The sequence below is a fragment of the Aethalodelphis obliquidens genome, unplaced genomic scaffold (assembly GCF_003676395.1).
Source record: "Aethalodelphis obliquidens isolate GAN/ISIS:26980383/991018 unplaced genomic scaffold, ASM367639v1 scaffold3, whole genome shotgun sequence".
Lineage (NCBI taxonomy): Eukaryota > Metazoa > Chordata > Mammalia > Artiodactyla > Delphinidae > Aethalodelphis > Aethalodelphis obliquidens.
The window spans coordinates 57,873,034-57,891,985 of NW_020837947.1; the positions used below are offsets into that span (position 1 = coordinate 57,873,034).

General features: G+C 42.2%; 1 long non-coding RNA gene across 2 annotated transcripts in view; it reads left to right on the forward strand.

Moving 5' to 3' along the window:
* The window catches only part of LOC113611306 (uncharacterized), an 87,242-nt gene that overhangs the window by 30,306 nt on the left and 37,984 nt on the right, over nucleotides 1-18,952 (forward strand). For both annotated transcript variants that reach the window (XR_003429397.1, XR_003429394.1), the window contains exons 2-3: nucleotides 11,703-11,810; nucleotides 14,419-14,554. This is a non-coding gene — a long non-coding RNA (uncharacterized LOC113611306). The remainder of the gene's footprint in view (nucleotides 1-11,702; nucleotides 11,811-14,418; nucleotides 14,555-18,952) is intronic.

Here is an 18,952-nt window from a genome sequence, read left to right on the forward strand (position 1 = left end):
TCAATCCCTGACTGGTGGGCACAGATACCTTGGTTGGAAAGTAGGCTCTTTCTTTGGAGGGATTACAGGTGTTTCGGCTCAGTTGATGAAGGTTAAATATGATCATAATTGGGAAAGTTAATCTCCTAGGTTCAGAAGTAGAATTTTAGGGCACTTTGTAGGGTTATTGAAAGAATAAGCATTTTGAAGTATTAGAACAACTAATATGACGGGAACCCATGTGGCTTGCCTCATACTTTAAGAAACAGTCCAGCAACCGTAAGAAAAAGTAATTTCAATCTTCACTTGTATCTCTTCAAGGATTAAAGAGAGATTACATTTATAATTTAGAGTACTACTTATTAAGATCTCCTTGAAAATTTCTAAATCTCTAAGTTTCTAAATCTCTCTTTTTAAAAAAATTTACTTTATTTATTTATTTATTTTTGGCTGTGTTGGGTCTTTGTTGCTGAGTGCGGGCGTTCTCTAGTTGTGTTGAGCGGGGACTACTCTTCATTGTGTTGCGTGGGCTTCTCATTGCAGTGGCTTCTCTTGTTGCGGAGCACGGGCTCTAGGTGCGCGGGCTTCAGTAGTTGTGGCTCGTGGGCTCTAGGGTGCAGGCTCAGTAGTTGTGGCACACCGACTTAGTTGCTCCGCGGCATGTGGGATCTTCCTGGACCAGGGCTTGAACCCGTGTCCCCTGCATTGGCAGGTGGATTCTCAACCACTGTACCCACCAGGGAAGCCCCCCCCGCTCTTTATCATGACTTTCTCCAACATTCAGGACGCTTTGTTCTTCTGTCTTCCTCATTTCTTGAGTTCTTCAGCATATATCAGGCAGATAAACTTAGGCTTCTTGTTTCATTTAGTTTTCCTACCTCATGGACTATTTCCCTAGACTTTCTACAACCTAGGAAAGACCAAGAACTGATCTAGCAAGTAAGTTTACATCCTCACCCCTTGAAATTTGGGATATTTGAATTTCTTTCAGCTTATAAGCCATGAGGAAAGTAAGACACTCAGAAACATTGCCTTGAGGCAGTGCCTTTGGTGATTTTATATGTCAAGAAACTGTACAAGGGCCATAAAACTAGGTATTCTGGCTTTGTCTGAATCTCTTGGCAGAAGGAATCACATCTTATGCTGGTGGGGTAGGGAACCGGAGCAGGGGGAGGGGAGAAGAGTTTGGTAACTTATCAAGTTCAAGACAATAAAAAAGTGCTTTATTTAGTTAATTTGAACAGGAAAACCTTAATATAAAGAATTATTGATTTCAATAGGGAGTTGGAGCAATGAGGGATTAGCTAACAAGTGTAAAGAGAATCTGAAGAAATAGGAGTAGCAGATACCAGGAGCAGCTATCACCTCTCTTCTAGGGCCGAGAGAGAGCATCTCAGGAAGAACCCTGCCCCCCAACTCACCCCTCCGCAGGGGGCCTGAGTTCAAGACTTGTTAGCGAGGGCTCCGCGGATGCAGGGCAGCTGCTGAGATGCTCTGTCGTCAGAGTGTGTTGGAAATCCTTCTTTCGGAATTCAGAAGAAAGCATCCACAGCGAGGTACAGCGTCTCAAAACTCACTGTGAAGCCACCTGAGGGGCTGCTGGGGGACTGGGCAGGAGCTCAGCCCTGGAGAAGCCACGTGCGCTGCCCCTCGTTTTATTTTTCTGCCAAGAAAGTACACTAGGTCTGAACTTGATGGTTTGTAAATCTCAGCTTCTCCCTTGTTGAATAATCAAGCAGCTGCTCTCTGCCAGGTAACTTTTGAGTCTGTGGAGAAACAGCAAAAAAACTCATTGCAAACTGTTTTCATATGTTCACATTCATAGGGGTTTCCCTTTGGCTTGAGGTTTTAGACTCTGTTAAAATGCAAATACCCTACGGAAGAAGTGGCATTTTAAAGCTGTCATTTATACCTTAGTGTTCGTGAAGGTACTGTCTCCTTTCCAGAGAGCAAGGTTTGATGTGATAGTTGGGGATGGAAGGGAGATGAGATGATCCTGGACTTTGGAAAGGGATGCTCCCAACTGGAATGGACCTGGGGGTACCAGCCGTGACTGAGCCCACTTCACAGTGTTTGGCACTTCTGTCCTGACTGCGTTCCATCCACACATCAAATGCAAAATCCACTTCCTTTGTAGAACATTTCCCTTATGTTTCTTCTCTTTTCTTACTTGCTTCGGGGAGGTTTATGGTTTGAAAAATTAAAGTACGGATCTATTTTCATTACCAAAGGATTTGCAAAACTGAGCTGGGCCTGTCTGAGCTCTCACATTTGCATTTGCCATCCCGTAAGCTGATTTTCAATGCTGAGCAGCTATTTTAAATGTTGTCAAGAGCCTCCTTTTAAACTCTTTTCCTTACTTATGTTATCTAGTTCTGCAGTTAAAAAAATTCCATTGCATGGGGATATATGTATACGTATAGGTGATTCACTTTGATATACAGCAGAAACTAACACAACAATGTAAAGCAATTATACTCCAATAAAGATGTTAAAAAAAAATTCCATTGCTGATTCCTGGTGGAAAATCCCCATACGAGATGCCAAGGAAATGACTGGGCAGTTGGAGCAAACATCCCAGGGGTGGCTTAGCCCAAAAGCCCTGCTGGGGGTGTGGCTGGCAGCAGATCTGGAGTCTCAGAGGATTTAGATGACTTCAAAGTTTCTTTATGGCCGGAGCAGTGATTGGCCCAGAGCTGGGACTCAAAAAATATTTGCTGACATGAATGGGATAAAGGAGGGGAAAAAAAAACTGCTGGGGAAATGAGGTAATTATCCATTGTTCAATAATGCTAGGTGAATGGCTTACTGGCTTCCCATTTCCTACAGGATAGACCATGTTGAGTCCTCCATATAGCATGATGCTTCCTAACGTGGCTCTTGCTTGCCTATCCAGCCAAGTCTTCCCCCTCCCTGCTTCATATTTTGTGCTTTCACCTGAAATGCTGCTGAGGCTTCTTTGTGAGGCCTTCCCTGACTCTTCTACGGCGTGCTGCTTCTCAGCTTTCACCACACCTTGTACATCTCCCATTAAAATAATGGTCATCCTACTTTTATATACCATAATTGAATTATAAATTTTGCTTATCTGTCTCCCCATTAGACTAAAAATTTGTTGCTTCTGGGCGTCATGTCTTTGTCTTTGAGCCCTTCACTATGTGTTTGTTGAATGAATATGTGAACTTGCAACCATCAACTACAAGCAGATTAGCAGAGCTGTATCTAAGTAGCCAGGATGCCTATGGCTATGGAGTTGGCCCCTGGGGCAGTTGGTGGTGAGCCCTGGTGCTTCGTAGTGAAAAGCCAGTCAAGGAGAATTATACAGCAGAAGGCCAACCCGATGCTTATTCCAGGACCAATTGCTAGCCCCAGTCTAACTGTCTGTGAGAAAATGATTATGGTTGACTTTTTGTATTTTTTTGTGTACCATTACTTGTGTAAGTTCATTTCCTTTTCAAATTTATTTTTCCTTTTTGGGTAGTAGCAGAAAACTTTATTTGTATGAACTCGTACTTGATAACCCAACCCTAAGAGAGAAAAAGGGGAAAGTCTCTGGTCAAAGCAGGGACAGAGCATGTAAGGCCTCCAAAACTGGTCCCCCTTCACTTCTGTGTGTGATAGACCCTCAGACTCCAAAGGAGCACAATTTGAAAATCACTGATTTGGATTAAGGAATAAAGTGAACACATGGGAATAAATCATTTCCTGGTATACTAAGTAGAAACCCTTTGGCAACCAGGTTATATATTTACCAAGCCTTTCATATGACTCAAAACTCTGTAACTCCAAATCAGTTTTTACAGCTTAAAAATTGGTATTGAAATTTTTACTTGGGTTTAATTTTAGAAAACTCAGGTCAATCAATATGTATGACTTTTAAGTTTAATCCTTCCTTTGGGGATCATGGAAGCTCCTTCCGGCTCCAGTGCTCTTTGATTTTCTGATTGTGAAGGGCAAGGTGGGAAAGAAATAAACAAGGTGACGAGGTTTCAAGGGCTAGCTTTCTTGGCATGAATGAGTAATTGGAAAGCCAGCATAATCAAAGTAATTTCATCCATCATGTACGGAAAGGGAAATAGAATTCAGGTTATTAAGGTTGCATGAAACTGCTTTTTAAATGTATGTACATATTTCTTCCTAGGGGCTAGGTAACGTTTCCCATTTTTATTTCTAAAAGGAGTTATGGAAAAAGACAACTGAAAATAAAACAGGAGCTGCAGTCTCAGAGCAAAACGAGAATCATTCATTAAAGAAAAGAAAAGGGTTTTAAGTTTCTCTTTTGAAAGAACAACCTCGCAAACCAGAATACCTGTTTTTAGTTCCTGAATGTCCCCTAGGCCATGATTCAGCAATGTCATTTGTGACTCCTGCCCAGGGTGGGAACCGGTCTTGAGAGGCTAACAAGAGGCTTAGTTCTTAGTTCCTCAAACCCTTGGTCTGGAGGAAGGAATCATGTAACTGACTTTTGGCTTTCACAATTGCCTAGGTGTATGACCTTTTGGAGTTTGGGGAAAACAAACAAAATGGGGGAATCGAGGAAAAGAAAACCTCTGTTGCAGGTAAGAGAGATGGAGAAGGGGCAAGGAAGGCCAGATCCAGAAAGCAGAAGAGTGATTGCTAACTAGAGACAAGGAGGGGGTCTTCCTGAAAAAGAATCCGCAGGCAAAGGCTACAGATCTAGACTCAGTGTCAGAGAGGTGGTGTAGGATAGATTAAAAAAAAAAAATCTAGGTTGACTTTCACTAACCCATGGGGAATGGACCTAAGTTATATTTGAAGCTTTGTTTATCTCATTCTTTTTAAAAATCATAAGATGGAGAATTGTTTTTCCCATTGGCACAAAAGCTCAAAACTGTAAGAAATTTGTTTCTTTTGTTCACAGCTGTGTCTCTAGTACTTAAAGCAGTTGTAGTTGCTCAATAAAAAAATTCTTATGTAAACAAATAAATGAACTTTTCCCCTGTATTTCCCCCTCTTTCGATTTTTCTTCCTTTTTTAAATTTTTTTAAAAAAGAGATTGGTATCGGTAGAGAAAGTGCATTCCAGGAGCTATGATGGTTGCATTCTGGGGCAATTCGGGGTGGGTGGATGAGAAGAGTATGGTTGTATTTTCTCAGTGTTAAATGGGCCCAGACTGTTGAGCCTTCAGGGTTCTGCTTCATCCGTTATTATTCGTAGTTGCTACTCTCTGGTATCAGCTGGTCTAATTACAGCAGCCTCCCCATTTTTCTCCTACTTACTGTTTCAAGTTTGCTGCTTCTCCAAATCTAGGAAGAACTGAAGATTGTCTAAGAACATGTCACTAAATCTGTTAAATCGTCAACCTCATTTTATATACATTTCTAAGTCATGGCCAAGGGCAAAAAGTCTCCATCTTTTTTTAAAATTAATAAAGACAAATAAAAAGAGGGAAAAAGAAAACCATAAAGTTTTTTACATACATGTAATTCCATGTACAAGTACCAATTCTTTCACTTGCATAACCACTTGAGACTAGTTCTGGTAGCATCCTTCAAAGCCCAAGTGCATTAATTCCATGAAGTCTTTCCCAATTAGTCTCATTTTAGTTCGCCTTCTCTGAACAGCTATGACATTAATTTTTTACTTAATCATGAATTATGGCATACAATTCCCTAATTGATGTTTGTGGATTTTTTTTCCCCAGCTATATTTTAATTTCCTTGAGGACAGAATCCTGCCTCATACAGTGTTAAGATACCTATCTCCCTCGGCTCCCAAAACAATGCTCTGTGTATAGAGGGTACACGTTGGTTTGCCAATTTGTTCATCACACCAAATGCCCAGGGAGAGCTTCTACAAAATTTTTACCAAACCAGGAAAGGACAGACTAGATTCTCTGGCCTGCCAAAACCCAGCATATACACTGGTCACCACAGCTTCCTAGTCTGTTAAGTCTTTCAATTTGTTCCTGATAAGAAAGGAGAGTAGGGGAAACTTATCTTCTCCTTGAGAGAGGCAAAAATCATGTGTGGGACCATCTGGCCCTCTAGCTTAGAAGATAATATTTGGTCCTACGTCAAGTAACTTTCCCTTTACTCAACTTGTTCTTGGAGTTTTCCAAATAATAGTAACTTATCCTTAAAAAAAAAAAAAAACCCAAAAAACAAAAACAAACAAAAAAACCCCCCAACTCTGGGATCTAATAATACAAGAAGAACTTGTATTATTGTTATTTAACCATTGCTATTAATAGTTATATATTTTGCATCTGTCCCCTGGGGACTGAAATTAACCCTAGACATCTTAATTACATATAATGTCACTCTCTCTAACCTGTTACGTTCCACAGGGTCCCTAAATTCTATGTAATGAGACTATTTCTGGCTTCTACATGTTTCTTCTTTCATCCTCATATTATATCTGGGCTTGCAAAAGCAGGAAATTTAAACAGCACCAAAGTGAGAGAGAGAGAGAGAGAAAGACACCTGGCATTGTTCCTAAAGACTGACAAGCTTTTTTTGAAATTCTGTTTTTCGAGCAAAAGTTTCAGATTCCCTTTGACTTGATTATTAATACCCCGAGGGTTCATACATGATGATACAAAGATGATGTAGCCAAAATATAATTGTGTTTGAAACTTTTTAACTTAGTTCCTCACTTTTCTAATCTGTAAACCTCAAAATTATGAAAAAAATACCATGAATTTTATTTCCCTTGTTAATGTTATTTTCTCTTTAGTTACAAGATTAAAATCTAATATAGAACATCTGGGATTTTCTTTTCATTGAATTTGGACTATAGTATTTATGGGGAAATTGTCTTTTATTTGTTGGGTGTAAGATACATTGAAAACAGTAGAATATTAGAGCCATAAGCGGTTCTGGTTGCGTGTTAGCATTACCTGCAGAGGTTTTAAAAAATATGGAGATTCTGTCCCAGTAGATCTGTAATGGGGCCCAGAAGTTTGGAATTCTAATATAACTGGTCTACCTATAGTTTGGAAACACTGGTTTAGATTTTACTTTGTGGAATTCCAAAAACTGGTGTAAGATACTGATCAGAAAGAGCTAGGTTTTTTTCTCCTGGATCTAAGTGACCTGTTGGTTTTAACTTCAGCACTTTTGGGGCTTACATTAATGACATAAAACAAATAGCATGCACTCTGGGTGCACAGAAGCACTCCTGCCTGACTATTGTTAAAAATCAGTGGAGCTCCTGAAGGTGTTTTTTTATATACAACCATAGCGTAGATAGCTGTTGTACTGGGAGAATCATATTCAGATTTTCTTGTTATTTTTCAGCAAAAGTAGTCAATTCATTCTAGATAAAATAGACCTGGTTTTGCCAATGAGGGAAGTGTGAATTGTTTAGATTTTTCAAAAACCTTGATATTTTATTTTATTTATTTATTTTTAAACCTTGATATTTTAATAAATGTTCTAAGGGCTCTGGACAGGACACCTTTCAGGGAATGATTTTCTCAGAATAGCTGAGCTTCCAGATAACTGAGAGTTACTCAAGACAGCCACCATCTCATTCCTTCTCCTTTATTTTTTTGTGCCAGGCACATTGCTGCTCCTCAAGAAATACCGATTAAAGAATAAGTGGATCAAGCCATAAGTCTCCTCTTATTGTTATTGTATATTATGAATATCTCTGCCTTTTAGACTATAAGCAAATGTAATTTAACTTTTTTTATGATGGCTTATGCCATCATGCTGAGCTCTAGTGCCCTCAGGGGTCTGTTGTAGTATGCAGAATGTTTTTATTCTACACTAAATGATCCTAAACTGCTGTGATTTTTACTTCTTTTGTTTGCCTTCTGGAGTTATTTTCCCCCCTGTTTCCATCCTTGCTGTTAAGCCATCAGCTGTCACTGGTTACTGTTATCGATGTGCCTCTTCTAGTCCTCTTTTTCTTATAATTTGCTGCTCTTATTGGGCTGTTTATTTGGAAATCGTATCACCAAGCCTATTAGAATTTCCAAAGAGGAAAAGTAGACCTCGAGTAAGGACCCTAAGAAATCCTTTCTGATAAAGCTCACTAATGAGGGTGTGTTCTGTGGTGTAGAGGTGGCTGTTAGAGGTCTGTTTTGTTCGTTTCTTGGTTCTCAGCTGTTTTCCAATAAAGCAAGTGCTGAGTAAACAAAGTGACAATGTGTCTTTAAAGAGGAGTGAGGTTCCCTCTACTCAATACTCTGTAATGACCTATATGGGAAAAGAATCTAAAAAAGGGTGGATATATGTATAGCTGATTCACTTTGCTGTGTACCTGAAATTAACACGACATTATAAATCAACTAATACTCCAATAAAAATTTAAAAAAGAAATAAAGAGGAGTGAAGTTCCCTTCTTCTGCATTTCAACTTCTTGGCAATTAGAGATGGTTGGCAAGCATTTTTGTCTCCAAGCCTCTCCTTTCAGAAAGGATGGGCTTCCCTGGTGGCGCAGTGGTTGAGAGTCCGCCTGCAGATGCAGGGGACACGGGTTCGTGCCCCGGTCCGGGAAGATCCCACATGCCACGGAGCGGCTGGGCCCGTGAGCCATGGCCGCTGAGCCTGCGCATCCGGAGCCTGTGCTCCGCAACAGGAGAGGCGGCAACAGTGAGAGGCCCGCATACAGAAGAAAAAAAAAAAAAAAAAAAAAAAAGGAAGGAATTAGCTTGAACCCAACAAAGCAGTTCAGGGCAGTTTGAGGTTGAGACCCAGTCTTCTTAGGCCCAAGGTGGTGGAAAGGGCTGGCTCCTCTACATTCAAGCCTTTATGAAGCAGAGTGGAAGGGGAGGGAGAATTTCTAACCCTGGGAGGAAAGCAGTGCGGGTATTTCACACTCATTGATTACTCTCATTCTACAGACGAGGAAAGTAAAGCACTTGCCATAAATGGCCACTGGGACTCAACTTTAAACTTCTGCTAACATTAAATTCCACTGGTTGTAATTGCTTTACCTCATGGGCATCTCGGCCCTCCCCTTATATGGTGGCTTTCAAGACTGGCGAGCATGTCCACTGGAAACTTCCCCTTTCCTGGGTTTTCCAGGAAAAACTGCCTCTCCTCTTTCTCCTCCTCCTTCTCAGGCCCCTCCTTCTCAGTCTCATGGCAAACTCCCCTTCCCCTTCCCGTCATCTGAACATGGATGCATCCGAGAGCTTCATCCTTAGTCTTCTTCTTCCCTTTCTCCTTACATTTGCGCTGGTGATCACAACCTAACCATGGCCCTGCCTGATTTGATTTGCTTCTTAAAATCAATGACAATGACAACACAGAAGAAGACCCCCTGGAGCAGTTACCTAAGCACGTGGAGTCCCTGAGAGACCAGCAGGTGGCTTCCTCAGGCCCCTTTCCCATCTGCCTGCTTCCATCCTCCGTGTTCGTTGGCTACCATGGTTACTCTGTCTCCTTTGGCTCTAGCCTTTGGCTCCCACTTTCTGTCTGGCCCTTCAGATGTGGCCTGTTTACCAGGCTTGACCCTTGGCTTTCCTTTGGCGTTAGGTCCTTATATCCAACAGAATTCTAGACCTGGCCACCTGAATGCCCTATAGCAAGTTATAGCAAACTCAACATGTCCACAATAAAACTGGTTATCTACCACCTCAGCCAGTAACTTCTGAGTCATTCTTTCACTCACATCAGCTCAAACTCTACTTCCTGTCAATGCTTTCTTCTGAATCTACTACTTCTTTGTCTCCTGCTATGTATATCTGTCTTTTTTATATTGCTGCGTGAAAAACTGCCACAAATTCAGAGACTTAAGACAACACACATTTATTACCTCACAGTTTATATGGGTCAGGATTTCAGCTTGCTGCCTCCTACCTGGAGGAGCCTAGAGGCTCCTGCAGATCCTCGCCATGTGATCCTCTCGTAGGCCTTCTCATAACAGAGTAGCTTGTTTCTTCAAGGCCAGCAGGAGGGTATCCCTGATGGTTCCAGTCTCTGACCTCTATATACTTTTTTAAGAGCTCACCTGATTAAGTTGGGTCCATCCAGGATAATTTCCCCTTTGAGTAACTTACAGTCGACTGATTAGGAACTTCAATTACCTCTGCAAAATTCCTTCACCTTTGGTGTATCACAGAATGAAACCCATCATATTTTTAGTCCTCCCTCACACTCAAGGGAAGTGGGTTTCACAGGGAATGTGCACCTGTGGGTGGGAATTTTGGGGCCATCTCAGCATTCTGTCTGCCACAATATCTCATGACCTCCTGCCTGAAAACTGTAGCCCCTTCCATATAGAACTTCCTGCCTCTTCCTATTCTAGTCTATCTAGCCTCAAATCCACCTTCTACACTATTAGCACAGTGATCTTTCCAATGGGCAAATATGATCAAATAATTATCCAGCTCAACTCTTCAAATGTTTGCTAAAAAAAAAAACAAAACCCCAAATCCACAAAAAACTAAAATAGGATAAAACAGATTCTTTCAGGTAGCATATAAGACTCTTTATGATCAAACCCTTACTAGTTTCCAGGCTCATCTCTTACTTCTTTCCTCCCAAATATTGTGCTTCAGCAAGCAAGCACACAAGCAAGCATGTATTTCCCTGAACACACAGTACTTTTTTCATTCCTCTAAGTCTTTGAATTGGCTGTTCCTCTACTTTCCTGAGATTCCATCCTCCAACGTGCACAATGATGGTCTGACTCATGAAGTGCAATGCATTTCTCAAATCTTATCTCCTTAGTGACGTTTTTCAGACTCAGCTGCTTTTTCTGCACCCCACTGTACTTCCTCCACAACTGCACTGGTGCTGTCCTCACTGGAGCCCAAGAGGGAGTCATACTTGTCGAGATGTGTCTGTGATCTGGTGGGAGAGACCCCACAGAAATGTGTTGCCATTGAGGCTAAGGAACCTCCTGGGAAAAGAAGCCAAGCTCTGTCCTTTTCCAAGATTCAGGCAGGTTTGGGGATGTCTGCACAGCCAGTGGGGTGGCCTGGCTCAAGGTCTTTCCAAGGAGCCTCTTGGAGGCTTGGATTTGTCTCCTGGCCCAACGCACATTGGCCTCATTCCGATGAGTCTGAATCCTACGGGTCTGCAGATGCCACTTCACTAAAGTCTGTAAAATTTCTTTAGGGTCTACAACAAGGTGAAACACAAACAGGAGAGGGTTATATCCTCTTAATCTGCCACAGGCTGGTCTTGACTAAGGAGATTTTGGGCAAGGGGAGATGGGCGAGGGTCATAGCGGTGTGCAGGAGCAGTGTGTACTGCCTTGGTCACAGAAGCAACTCTGGTAGAGTGGCAGGGGAGACTCTGTCCTACAGGAGGGGTGGCAGCAGCAGCTGTGTCTGATGGGAGAGGAAGTGTTTGGGCCTCAGTGTGGGGAGCCTCAGTGATGAAGCACACAGACGGTCAAACTGGGGGAAATTCTGTTGCATACCGATTCTCATTTTGAGCTGTAATTGTTATCACGTTTTGTCTCTTCACTAGACAGTATTCGTTTTTTAGGATAGACACTGAGTTCCCACTGCTTGGTATACCTGAAATTTAACATATGCCGTGGATGAATGAATGAGTGACTCTTTTCACCGTATGGAACTGAGCTCGTTGCCCTCTTAGGAGCACTGTATGCATAGAACTTTGAAAACAGATTGGGCCTGTGTATTTAGTCTTAGGTGAAAGCCTTTGGGAGGTCTACTGGATTGTCTACTGCAAACGTTAAAAACTATCATACAATAGTGTGTGTTCATGTGTTCCCGATAGAAAATAATAATTTTATCGGAAATAATAATAATAATATTTTATTATCTGTTTCAGAGATACTTAACCTCACTGGTCTGGCAGCTTATCCAAGGAGACTTCTTTTTCTCCTGTTCGCTATGGTGTGCATATTAGGCCACTGGAGGGAGAAGAGTGGACAACGTGGTGAGTAGTTTCAAAGTGGTTCTAGATGATTTGAAATGATCTCCAAGGCCCCCTCTCTGTTTCATATGTCCCCGGCAGCTGTTTCAAATTGATCCTCTTTGACCGTGAAACATGGAGTACTTGAAATCACCAGACTCTTCTATGCCTACCCAGGGGAAGAAAAAACAAAAAGGAAAAAGATTTCTCTTATTGGACTCAAAGTTTGGCCAGATTACAGATGTGATCAGGAGCTCAGGACTGGATGTACAGAGACATTGGTCAGCAAAATTGTCTATGATTGAATGGCTGGTTCCAATGTAATTCCATTAGCCTCATTTCTTTCTTTCTTTCTTTCTTTTTTTTTTGTAGAAACAATTAGAAAATTCAAATGCTGTATTCGTAAATTGCATTTGGGATTTAATGGTGGTATTCTCTCCCCAACTGGAATGCCTCTGTGAGTTGCCCTCTAATTCCCATTTATTTTTCCTTTATGCTTGAGCCCAATTCACATGTGGCTCAGAATAAAAGCACTTTGTGCAATCTTTTAACTGTTAAATTTGCCATCCATAGAGGTCTTGGGGTCCTGACAGAATACCGCTCTTTTGACTGCTAATGTTAAAAAAGGAGCTCTCAGGAAATGTGGCAAAAGGGCTAACATTTGAATGTAGCTGTTCTTTTAAAATATATATTTCTATTTTAGTTACAGTCATCTTGCTATTGACTTAAGCTATTTATTTTTTGATCTTGAATGGAATCTCCCAGTGGTTATCTTGAAGCTAATAAACATATTTATTATGTGTGTTTGTATTAAAACAGCATTATTTTCTAAATTGTGTGAATTACGTACAAAAACACAGGGAAATTTATTTACAAAGCACAAGATGCAGTTGGGGATTTGAATGTAGAATCGTTTGCTCTTTATCCTCTTGTAGAGTCAATAAATAAAACGTTGTTGTTGTTTGGTCAATTTATTGGAACTCTCCATATTTTACTTATTTATTTTTACCGTATTTCTTTGTCAGAAGAATTGAGTTGGTTGTGGGTGTTTATTAGATTCTTGTTGACTTCATTTCAGGAATAGGTACTGATAGTTGCTCTCACCTAGAATTGGTCCATGTGAACTTTGGTTGGCTGAATCCCTTTGGCCCAACCAGGGAAACTTTCCAGAAATTAGGTCTAGCCAGGGTAAACATCATGTGAAATGAGCATGAAGAAGTAGCAGGTAAAGCCTACATGACTGAGACTAAGTGAACTCTATAGCTATAAAGGAATACTCCAGTGAATAAGTATTTGCTGAGAATTCACAACATGTCCAGTACTGAGGGTACATGTGCTCTTCCTTCAGGAATCTAAGATATGCTGAAATTTGCATTCACTTTCACAATGAATGTGATACGGCACATATGTGACATACACATACATCAGTGCAAAGAATATGGCAGTTGGAATTAAATAGGGATTTCAAATTCTGACTTGGCTACTTATTCTGAGTTACCTTTGTTAAGTCATTCAATCAACATGAGACTCTTTTTCCATTTGAATTACGTACTGACGACAATAAATACCTTCCTGGTTGTTGTCAGTGTTAGAGATAATGTATATACAGTATGTTGCATAGGGCCTGACCTATACGGAAACTTAGTGACAGATGATAACATGTAAACATGTTGGAAGTGGAGTTTCACGATTTCAGATAGGCTGAGAACACAGATCCACGTTGTTTATGATTGCTGATATTGTCAGAGCCCTTCTTCCAATCATACACCTTGATGAAAATTGTCAGCAGCAGCGTTCTTACAAAAGCAATCACACCCTAGCAAGCCAGGGAAGTTCTCCTTAGATGATCCTCCATGTCTCAAAAGACGAGTAGCTGTGGCTCCTTGAGGTGCCAATCATTAATTCATACTGGTTTTTTCCTGAGAATTTGTGCTTTGGACAACCAGAAATCTCTGCACACTTGCCTTGCCGGGGGAGAAAGCGGGGTGGCCATTCTCTGGGAGGGTAGGCTGGCTGAATCTCACCAAAGGCACGTCTTTCTTGGGAAGGAGCAGAGGACGTTTCCCCAATCCTTTTTGTCAACACAGTGGGAGTTATCTGAATTTCATTTGGGTATTACGTGCTGTGTGAGTTGGGTTTCTCTCTGTTAGAAGAGCTGCTGGTATTGGATTAAAACCACAGTTGTTGGGAAGCACTTAAGACTCCATGGGGGATTTCTCTAGCAAATAGCAGGGTCAGAGTTTTGTTTTTTTCTCTTTTCTAGTAACCCCACTCACCAGAGATTCCTGTTTTCGAGGTAACTATATCACATAGCTGAAGACCAAGGGGATGCAGAATTTCTTTCTTATTACCAAGGTGCCAGACTAGTCAGCCCAGAAATTATCCACAGCTTGACTTGGCCCCTGGCTGTGGGCTGGGACCACAGCCTATCTGGGGACACAGAATTCAACCGTAGGGGAGAATTTCATAAGCAACAACCTCCAGGTAAAGCCACACATTCTTATGTTGGGTAAAAAGGCCACCTTATGAATATTATTAACTCACTCCCTGATTCTCCTGTGGTTTACATTCACTGTAGATTTTATCTTTCAAGACAGCCCCTGGCATTTACCAGAGCGATGTTCTCCTTTAGGTAAAAGCTGGAGGCCAATGCCAGAACCACTGGTATGTGCACGGTGATACCCGCCTGCCCACTGGGCCAAGAAACTGAAAGCCTGCGTTCCAGCCCCAAACCTCGTCTGCCAGCGCTCAGCCAACAAATCTCCCCGGTAAGGAGAAGTGCATTCAAATGCCTTGAAAGTTTAGCATCTGCTTCTCTTTGGCTCCTGCTGCTTTAGAAAAACATTCGGAAGTTTCTGCTGGATTTGGACGAGACCGAGAAGGTGTATTTTCCCATCTCCAGAAACCTGCACCCCACTCGGGGACCTTCATTTACATGCACATCGGGTGCCGTCTGACTGCCTCGGACTGTACCTTGGAGCAGATCCGATGGGATCTCCACGTGCATGTCAATGAACCTCCCTTAGCCTGAGCCTCGCTCCAGAGAGGCAAAGAGCAGGCTTTTCTTGAAACTTGTTACCGCGACAATCTCAAACCAGACTCCACAATAAGGAATTTTTTTTTTTTCTTGCTTGTGTGTGTGCCAGGAGGATGCCACATAACTTGGTTTTCCAGACCGAGGTAATTTATTTAAACATGGATTATTTGAAAAAGGGGCAGGGATACAGGGCTTGATTTTAATCCCTGCTAACACAGAGAAAAGAATGCTCGTGTCACAACTCAGTGAGTGTAAAAATTAAAAAACGCTGAGACTATTGTTTGAAAACAGGCAAAATAATTTAAATTATTATGGAATAATCACATATCACACAACAACCTCCCACTCTTACGAGCAACAATCCAAAACAGCTCCTCCAAAGCGGGCCCAAGGGCAGAGGTTCTGTATATCATTCAAAGACCATCTGTCGTGCAATTCCTGTAGCGCCTTTGCCCTATTCTGACGGCAGGCTGAAATTTAGTCCTGGCAGTCCTCTTTCCATTTGCTAACAAACAGCAGTGATGGCAGATAAATACGGCAAACAATAGGCGTTTGTAATGAACTGGAAAGGGATGGGGAGTTCTGCATCCAGCACCAGAATCAGAAGTTTTGGGTCCTGTGCTGGGCTCCTGAGACCCCCCAGGGCTTGTTCTTGCCATGTGGCAGCTCAGGCAGACATCTGCGGGCTGAGCGAGGTTTCCACGCGTTCAGCCAACCTGCTCAGGGCCTGATTTAAATAAAGTTCTTTTTTCTTAAAAAAATTAATAATCACAAGGACTCAAAGTTAGGGTTTGTTTTTGTTTCATCCATCATTGCTGTTGGTCCGGGAAAGTCAAGCATGGCACGTGGTTCCCAGAGTTGACTTTTTAGTTTGCAGTCTGTATGCGGAGGCCACATCACCGTCCGTAACTCCCCTCACTCATGTCTTCTCGTATCCTGTCTCATTCTGTGGTTTTACAGAGCTGGTTAGAGCATCATCTCAATCGTGATGCTCCATGTGGTGTTGATTTTCCTTGTTTCAGAAGTATCAATTTGAGATTTGATTGTTTGACGTTGAATCAGGAAGGCAAGATACTGTTACATCAACCTTCAATAATTAACAGTTTTAAGTCACAAGTTAGTAATACCTGAGAAACTCTACATTAATGCTGTGGTTTTGAATGTTCAGAGCAAGCTAGAATTCTGACCCAATCCCTCTTTTAAAATCATTTGTTGGTCACTTTTCCGTGAACCGTATCTATGTACACACAAGCTCATAGGCTCATATACCCAGCTCTCCATACCCTATTTCTACCCCATTTCCTCCCCCCTCCCAATCTCTCTGTTTGTGTCTGTCACACCCACACCCACACCCACACTCACAATTCATTAGGCAGAAGTTTCTGGAACAGTTCCCAGCAGGTTCAAGAATAGATCACATAATGAGTAGAACAGTGTTACTTGCAATAGGCACAGAACTTTTAATAATTTAATTTCTAGTTGGAGTAATAAAAAGGTTGTTCCAGCTCATCTTGTAAAATTAACACTTCATGCCACAGAGACCCTTGTCTGTATTGATAAGGAGCCCATGTGGACCTTGAGTAGCAAGGCCGCCCTAGACCTGTGAAGTGGACTCTGGGAGGGGTTGCATTTGTGTAGTCTGCGGTTCAGGCCACAGAGGAGCTGCAGTGGGTGGGTGTGGAGAAGTTCAGAGGCAAATCCCAGTCCTCTATGACTGAAATTACTAAAAGGCAAGGAGCTGATATGGGGAGCTCTTCCCACACTGCCCCTGACTTGGGTTCTCACTGACAATTCTGTCAGAATGGTGTGCTCAGCTCCCGTGCTAAAGCCCTAATGACACTCAGGCTGTAATTCATGCAGGTTTTTATTTCCACCACTACTTTGCAGCAAGCATAGTTTTAAACTCAAAACAACTGAGTGATTAAAACAAAAATTCCATTTGGAAGCCTAGGATTTTAGAGTCGTAAGGGACTCTAGGGGATTATTTACTTTATAGATGAGGCAAACTGAAACCTAGGAAAGTTAACATGATTTTCCCAAAGTCCTTCAGTAGAGCAATAAGGACTCTATCTGGGGCTTTCCAATCCTAGGTCAGTGCTTTTTGTCACACCACACTGTCCCTTTAGGTCTTGGTAGCATAGGTCCCTGAATCCTACCGTGCTTGGTGATGTAAACTGACGTACAAGTGGAATTTGTGGAATCACAGGATTGGAAGACCCCGACCTTTAGACCAATCCATGCCAGTATTACGATAGTATGGCGGACAATTGAGACATCTCTTCAGTCTTTGTGAACTAATTGCTAGAGCCTTCTTTCGTGTGCAGTCCACTGTGTCATTTTAGTTGGTTCTGTATGTAACAGATCTGTTTACCTATCTGGCTGTTGGCAAATAACTATAATTCAGGTTACCTGACTTCTAGAACAGTGTTTTTTCCCCTTCCCACTCTGCCATTTTTTTCCCCTACAGGGTGGGGAAGATCCCATTAGTTGGATACTTTCGCCACATGTGATTTCTTCCCTGCCCAGTGGTGTGCTGGTGGTGCCACTCTTGAGAGCCAATTTTTGTCAGGAATTTTGAAAGTTAGTTGTTAAATGGCTGACAGCTTTAAAAGGACCGCGGCAGATTATTTACACCGCAGAAATTGGCAAACATTACAAGTCAGGGCAACCCCTCCCCAGAGAGCTGGTTGTTCAACATTTACCAGCGCACAATGGCTCCTGTCCTTACTTTCCTATCTTTCCTAAGACCAATAGGTGAATTAAAAGATTTGCTATGTATAGCAAATCTGTACTAACCAAACAATAATCTGACAGCACTATTGTTTTCATTATTGGTACTTGGGGCGGTGACTTAATTGGAGACACATAGAAATACTTATTTCTAGATCTTTCTAGAACTGTTGCACTGCTCATATAGACAATATCTCACAAGCCATATCCATGTATGCTGCCAGAAAGGAATTTGTTCAGACTGCTGAGTAAGTTCAACACATCTCCATGTAATGTCTGTGGATTCTTACCCTCTCCTTGTTTCAGACGAGGAAATGAAGGCCCTGGGTTATGCTAGCTCTTACTGGGCTTCCAGGGCAAGTGTAGGCTTTGTCTCTGCCAGGATAAGTCAAACTGGAACGCGTGCTGAAGGCAGATGCTGCTAAAAACCATACAGGGAATCGAGCTACTCCAGTACTTCCTGGGTGGTAGAGTCAAAGCAGCGAAGAGAGAGTTTCAAGCTCAATGCCGGGTCGACTCCTAAGTCACCCAACCTGGTTAATAAATGAGCCGTTTTGTGAAAACCTACGTGTGCATCTCTGGATAGTATTCTTTCTGGTGAGGCTTCCTCTTCTGTCCTCCTGTCTGAACTCGAGTGACTACAGTGGGTTATCTGAGCACCACTTTTCCTTGAAAGCGATCAAGTGTGAAATTTCTTTCCCTGTCCAAAACAGTGAATATCCTAACTGCTGGCAATGTTTTGCACTGGAAAACATAGAATAGAGGAGAACTGAAATTTAGTTCTGGTCTGTTAGTGCTAGACCAGCCCTGTGGCACTGGGCAAATGGCCCAATCACTTAGAGCCTCAGTACGCTCATCCCTAAATGAGATTAAAACTACCGGGTCTGTATGTATACATATGACAGCAGGCTGGTAATTTTCTAATGCAACCACTTGGGATCCCTTCTTCCCATCCTCCACATTTTCTTCATATAACTCATCTATTTTTACATCTCCCATACCTCTTTTAATATTCTAAATGAAGTCCTCTATCTTTATAGCCGTGATTCTTCAAGAGTGGTCTCCAGACCAGCAAGGCCAACATCACTCAGGAATTTGTTAGAAATGCAGTTCTCAGGCCTGACCCTGGATCAGCTGAATCAGAAACTCCTTACGTGGGGGCCTAGCAGTCTGTGTTTTGACAAGCTTTCCAGGTGATTCTGGTAGACAGTGTCAGGCAGCCAGGTCGAGGGGTGGACATGAGGAGTGGCATGATATGTGTGGGGAGCAGCCATCTCAAAACCCATCTGGCGGGCTTCCCTGGTGGCGCGGTGGTTGACAGTCCGCCTGCCGATGCAGGGGACACGGGTTCGTGCCCCGGTCCGAGAGGATCCCACATGCCGCGGAGCGGCTGGGCCCG